The sequence below is a fragment of the Ambystoma mexicanum genome, chromosome 5p (assembly GCF_040938575.1).
Source record: "Ambystoma mexicanum isolate Mex_15411 chromosome 5p, UKY_AmexF1_1, whole genome shotgun sequence".
In the NCBI taxonomy this organism is placed as follows: Eukaryota; Metazoa; Chordata; class Amphibia; order Caudata; family Ambystomatidae; genus Ambystoma; species Ambystoma mexicanum.
In genome coordinates, this window is record NC_090930.1 from 471,823,930 (window position 1) to 471,829,929 (window position 6,000).

Sequence of the window (6,000 nt, forward strand, 5' to 3'; positions counted from 1 at the left end):
GTAGCAGCCATGGATGCCATAAAGATTTTTTGCCAAATGCTCGCTAAAGTACTAAAGGCAGCACAACTCTAACTGCTATAGCCAGAAGCACAATGAAGATGACCTCTTACAGGGATTGCAGGATGTGGCTCGTGACCACATTGCTCGCTGTAAAACGCTCCAAAAATTGTAAACAACACATTCACAGGTGGAGCTATTGTATGGGAAATGTCAAATGGTGATGTTATACTGAAAAATAATTTCCCATTTATGTGAGTATATTTTGCAGTGTTGCAGAAGCAGACAAAGTGCGCAAATTAGTCCATACACTGAACGTGGGTGTGGTCACATGATGACGTCCTGTACACATCCGCGAGGGAAAAGCATGCCCGCACAACAGCAAATGCCGACTAACGCACGTGCGCATGCGCGCCACTGTTCTACGGACAGTGTTCGGGTCCTGCAACTAATTAAAAGTGCGACACAAGTGAGATGGACAGTTAGGGACAGGCGGGATGTTCGCAGTACTTATGGGTGTACTGCGCATGTGCGTACCTGATCTGATGACTGTAAGGACAGGTCCAGTCTCCTTAGGACACCTCAATTTTGTTTGATAACGAACCGTGCCTGTTCTACGGACGGTTCCATCTTGCTGTGGACGATACGGACAGATACAGTGTCCTTAGAACACTTCCAATTTGCCTCATTTATATACATCCTGCCTACCTACTATATTCTAAGAACATATTTTATCTCGTTTTTGGGCCGTACGGAGAGGTTTAATGTCCTTAGCACACCCCATTATGTTACTTTACACACAACATGCACAGATGGTGCCTTCTAAGATCAGTTCCATCTTGGTTGTCATTGGTATGGGTAGGTGTATTGCCGTTAGAACATCCATATTGTATTGCTTACGGCTAACTCGAACAGGCACGCTGCTCGCAAACATTTAAGACTTTTTAAAAAAAATAAAAAATTCTCTAACCCGTATTCAACAACTATACAAAACTTTCTAAAAAATGACACGCACTTTAATCAACAGAAACACAGGGGGATGCAGACACTGACACGAACATAGAGGAATTAGGGTTCAACACGGGCTGATTGTGAGGAGATGATTTGTGTGGGGAAGAAGGGATGGATGTTTCATCAAAACGTCTATTTTCATCTTGAAGGTTTGGGGACGGTTCACTGGGGAATGGAGAAGGAGGGCAGGTGCAGGTGGGACAGTGGTAACATACTTTTCCTCTAACAAACTCTTCCACAAATTCCCTTAAACTATTAAAATTGTCATGCAGTGTCTCCATTTTATGTTCTATCCTTTTCACCCTGTCTTCCTCTGTGTCCTTTGATGGCTTCTCTTCTTTTTTCTCCTGGTCTGCTACAAATAAATATATATATGTTAAATGGCCATAAAATAGTGAACATTATTTTGTTTATGCAGAGCACTGTGTACCATTACTGTCGCTATCTTTGGACATTTCCCCATGCGGAAAATTCTCCTCCAGCCACTCCAAAGTACTGCACATTTCTGTACGAAAAGAACAGAAAGAAATTATTTCTTCTGCCCCTTATACCAAAAAAAGTACACACTTATAGTTAACATACTTTTTTGCTGTAATTTGTCTTCCTTGAAGTGCGTGCGTCTACTGTCGCTCCTGTTTACAGAGTTTCTGTGAGGTACTTACGTTGGAGTCATCCTTTTTTTTTATGGTACAATCCATTTCTTTCTACATGGTCATTAAATGCATGGTTTTTGTTTCAGATGTTTAGGTTTCTCTATTTATTTACTAGTAATTATAATGTCTTTCTGTGTCTTTTCTCAAAGTTGAACATTTTTTGTGTGACACATTAGTACAATTTCATATGGCCCCTGACTGTTTTGGTAGTGATGACCTCGTCCGCGTCCGTCCGCAGACATGCGCTCAGTCCGTGCCTTCACAATATCGATAGCGAGGAGGTTCTGTATGGTCTATGTTATATGTTTATAAAGTAATCAAACTGTACTACATATCTGCAAGATCACATGCTGATAGTGTATATTCAGCATAAAAACGTCATTAATGTGCTGTTATGATTAGGTTCCCCTTCAGTAAATCTGTGAAATTCAGTTACAATAAAAATGTTGTTAAGGGTACGTTATGGTTAAGTTGCCCTACCAAAAACCTGTGCCCTCCCCTACAAAACTTATTGAAATGTGCCATTATGGTTCAAAGTAAAACCGAAAACCCCCTGAAATTCGCCAGTTATGGCAGGCTAAGCAACCATAACTGGCCGCACCATTGTGCGCTGCTAACACTAACACCCGGGACATCAAAGATGACATCACAAATTTCATTGATGACATCACTGATGACATCACATGTACATTTAATTTTCGGACAAGGAGTTGTGAATGTCATGTTGGCAAAAATGTATCAGGGGTTATCGGGACATGTGTAATAAACTACATACTCCATCACACAATATAGGGTTCTAAAGAAAATTCCATTGCAGTATTCTTTCTAATACTGGAACCTACTCATACAGAAAGGTAGGTATAGCCTGCAGCATACACCATAGAGGTTCATTATTTGCACTTTCCAAAGTTCTGCAAGAAAACGGTGAATACTTCTGTATCAGACTTTTCAGGTGTGAGAAACGTACTAAGTTGCTAATAATGCATCACTTACTTCATATTTCTAGTAATGCACACAAAATAGGGATACTTTCTGCTTATTTAAAGATGTTCTTTCCCCATAGAATTCCTTTTGAGATAGGGCATTAATATTATTAGAGTTCATTCCTTCCTATGCCAATGCTCTACTGGACACTCATTTGAAAAAATATCAGTGGAGCTTTGTGGGTTGAAGCACATTTTCCTTTTTTGGGAAGTAAAAATGCATTATGCATATGTCTGTTAGCTCTAAGACTGGTGTTATCACTACCCACAGGAGAACATAATGTGGATAGTAAGCAGAGGCACAGGAATTTTGGAGTGATTTTTCAGTGGCTTAAAACATACAGGGCCTCATTGAGATTTGGGGCAGTATCCCGGCGTAAATCTGCCAGAATACTACCCAAACGAATTACTGTTACCTCCACTTGGTCTGTAGGAATTTCCGCCTGATTACAACTGGTGGTGGCAGTGTAATTCCCCATTCAAATTGAGTCCATATTGAGTCCATTGAGTCCATTGGACTCAATGTGGCTTTTTGGCAGAATTACCGCAGCAGAAATTCTGACGATTTCTGAATTGAGTTGGAGGATTTACCTCCAAGATTTTCCTGGAGGCAAATCTTCCACTTTTTGTAGTGATAAAGTTGGCAGTATTTTTTTTATATATATATATGTTTTATTGGTTAATCAAATTAAACCTTTAACATTTCTCCATCAATTTCATCATCATTAAGTGTACATGTCCGTTATTTGCTTAGATACGATGATCTTTCCAAAGCCAGTTCCAGGCAAGGGGCCATTTGTGAGTCTGCTAAGATTTTCTCACGCTTCGGGACCTTCTTCCTCCTGATCCAAATTTAGTGATTCTACAAATTTCAGTGCATCTAATGTTCTGCCCACCTTTTCAGCTGTCATTAGCCGCTCCCAGTATTCCTCTTCCGTCCCCTCAGAGATGTTACTAGTATAGCTTCCCATAGATATCTGACGTTTCAAGGTCAGGGTCGGGCAGGCTAGCATCATGTGTCTGATGGATTCTAGTTGGTCTTTTTTTTGTGCAGAATCTGCAATACGCTTTTGATTTTTCAATGAGCCTTCTTCTCCATTTTACCTCTCTGGAATGCCATATGTTAAGCCTGCAACGCATTAGCAAGTCTCTATAATGGCATGATGGAAACTTCAACAAATACGGTGGGAGCATATTTAGACATTTTCGTTCCCAGATGATATTATGGCACTGATTTCTTGGCAGTCTGTTCTCTTGAGTTTCCTCCCAGTCCTTTTCCCAGATGGTTCTTTTGGCCTTATCTGGATTACGCTTCAAGGTGTCTTCCGAAATGTCCACCTGTTCCAAGATTGTTTTGCATCTCCTTTTCCAATCGTAGATCCCTGTCTGTGCTAGAATTTCAAACAGCTGGGGTGGTTTATCCAGGATACACTTTCTGTAAAGAGATAAGGTTTTCCACAACGCGATTGAGACCACGGATTGGAGCCTTAATTCCATTTTTATGAGCTCTAATGGCAGCGTATTCGGGAGGCGTAGGATCTTCTGCCAGAAGTAGGATTCACATAAGTTCCAAACTTCCCATTTCAAGGCTCGAAGAGCCTCCGCTCCATACATAATTAAGGCCACCACCTTTTGTTTATAAAAGGTTGTTATGGGTGTCAAGGAGAACTTTCCGTATCTTCGATGTATAAGTATTCCTTGGTTGGTCAGGGTCGTTAGTTTTTCTCGGATAATTGCGTAGTGCGCCTTTTCATTGCAGTTTTTATTTATCCTTATCCCAAGATATATTGTGGTATCCACCACTTCTCTAGCGACCAAGTCTGAAGTTTCCCCGCCTGTTTTCTTATCCGGCATGACCTCATGATTAGTACCATGGATTTCTTGATGTTTATTTTCATGTCGTTGCCCTTTAGGTATTTGTTAAAGGCCTCTATCCGTCGCTGCAATCCTATTGGTGTTTGGTCGGCAAATACAGCGTCATCTGCATACAACATCCACGGTACCTCAGTTCCATTTACCTTAGGGGGAAAGGCGTGGATCTGATCTTGAGTGTTCTTCATGTCTGCCATGTATAAGAGAAAGAGGAAGGGGGCTAGGGCACATCCCTGTTTAATTCCCCGGGAGGTTTTGATGTTTCTGGAAAGCCCTCCATTAGTTGTAGTTTGGATCTGGATCGAGGTGTAAGTATATAAGGCTTGGATGGCTTCTAGCAGATCCGTCGGGCACCCCCAGTTCTTCATTTTTTTCCCCACAGGCGCTCTCTGTTTATCCCATCAAATGCCTGTTCGAGGTCAATAAAGGCCAGGTACATCGTTGTTTTGCCTTCCAAGGCCTTTGCCTTCATCAGATTGATCAGGAACAAGTTAAGGGCAGTACCAACACCACTAATGAAGGCTGTTTGTCTCTCGTCCAGGATTTTGGCCTGAGTTGCCCATTCTTTTAAGTCTCTTAGCAGGATGGACGCGAATAGCTTGCCAATTGAATCCAACAATGCTATTGGCCTATCATTTCTCGGGTTTCCTCGGTCTCCCTTTTTATAAATTGGCACGATGCAAGCCTCTGTCCATGAAGTTGGAATTTGCCTTGCTTGTTTTATTTGTTGGAATAGTGCGTAAATTAGATCCGACCAGTCTTCACAGTTTTCTTTCAGCATTTTGTTCGAGATACCATCTGGGCCTGCTGCCCTAGAGGTGGTAAATTTTTTGATTAGCATTACTATGTCATCTCTGTCAAATTCCAGAGTCCAGGGGGTATCCTCAGGCGTCTTCTCTGGGGCCTTTTCCTGATTTTTCCCTTCATACAATAGGGTATAATGATGAAACCAGTTTTCCTCCGAGACTTGGTTAACACCTATTGCCGATTGGTTCAAGTCTCTGTTGGTTATTAGGTCCCACGAGCTTCTTGTGTTATTTGTTGAAATTGCGGCTAACATTTTCTCTGCATCTCTTTGTGTTCTCAGATAGCGAGTTGAGCGAAGCCAATTTTTGTATCTTTGCCGGCACTTCTTCAGAAGTTCACATTTTTCTTCAGGATTGGCCTTTTTATGCGTGTAAGATCCGCTCTATATTGTTTTCTTCTGGCCACTAATGGATCATCATAGGCATGTTTCCTTTGAATTTTTTTCCCTTTTGTAGGATCATGCTTGACTTCAAAGGCTTCAAGCAACCATTTATACTCAACCACCTCTCCACCATTCTCTATGGCTTTTTTATAATCTTGTACCAATTTTGGTATAACCTGGTTTTTAAGCCTCAATCGGTTTCTTCCCCATGACACCTCCGTTTCCATCGTTCTTTTGCTCCCTGGGGTTGATCTTATTTCCCAAGCGAGTTCTGTTTCTAGCATGCTGGGTCACT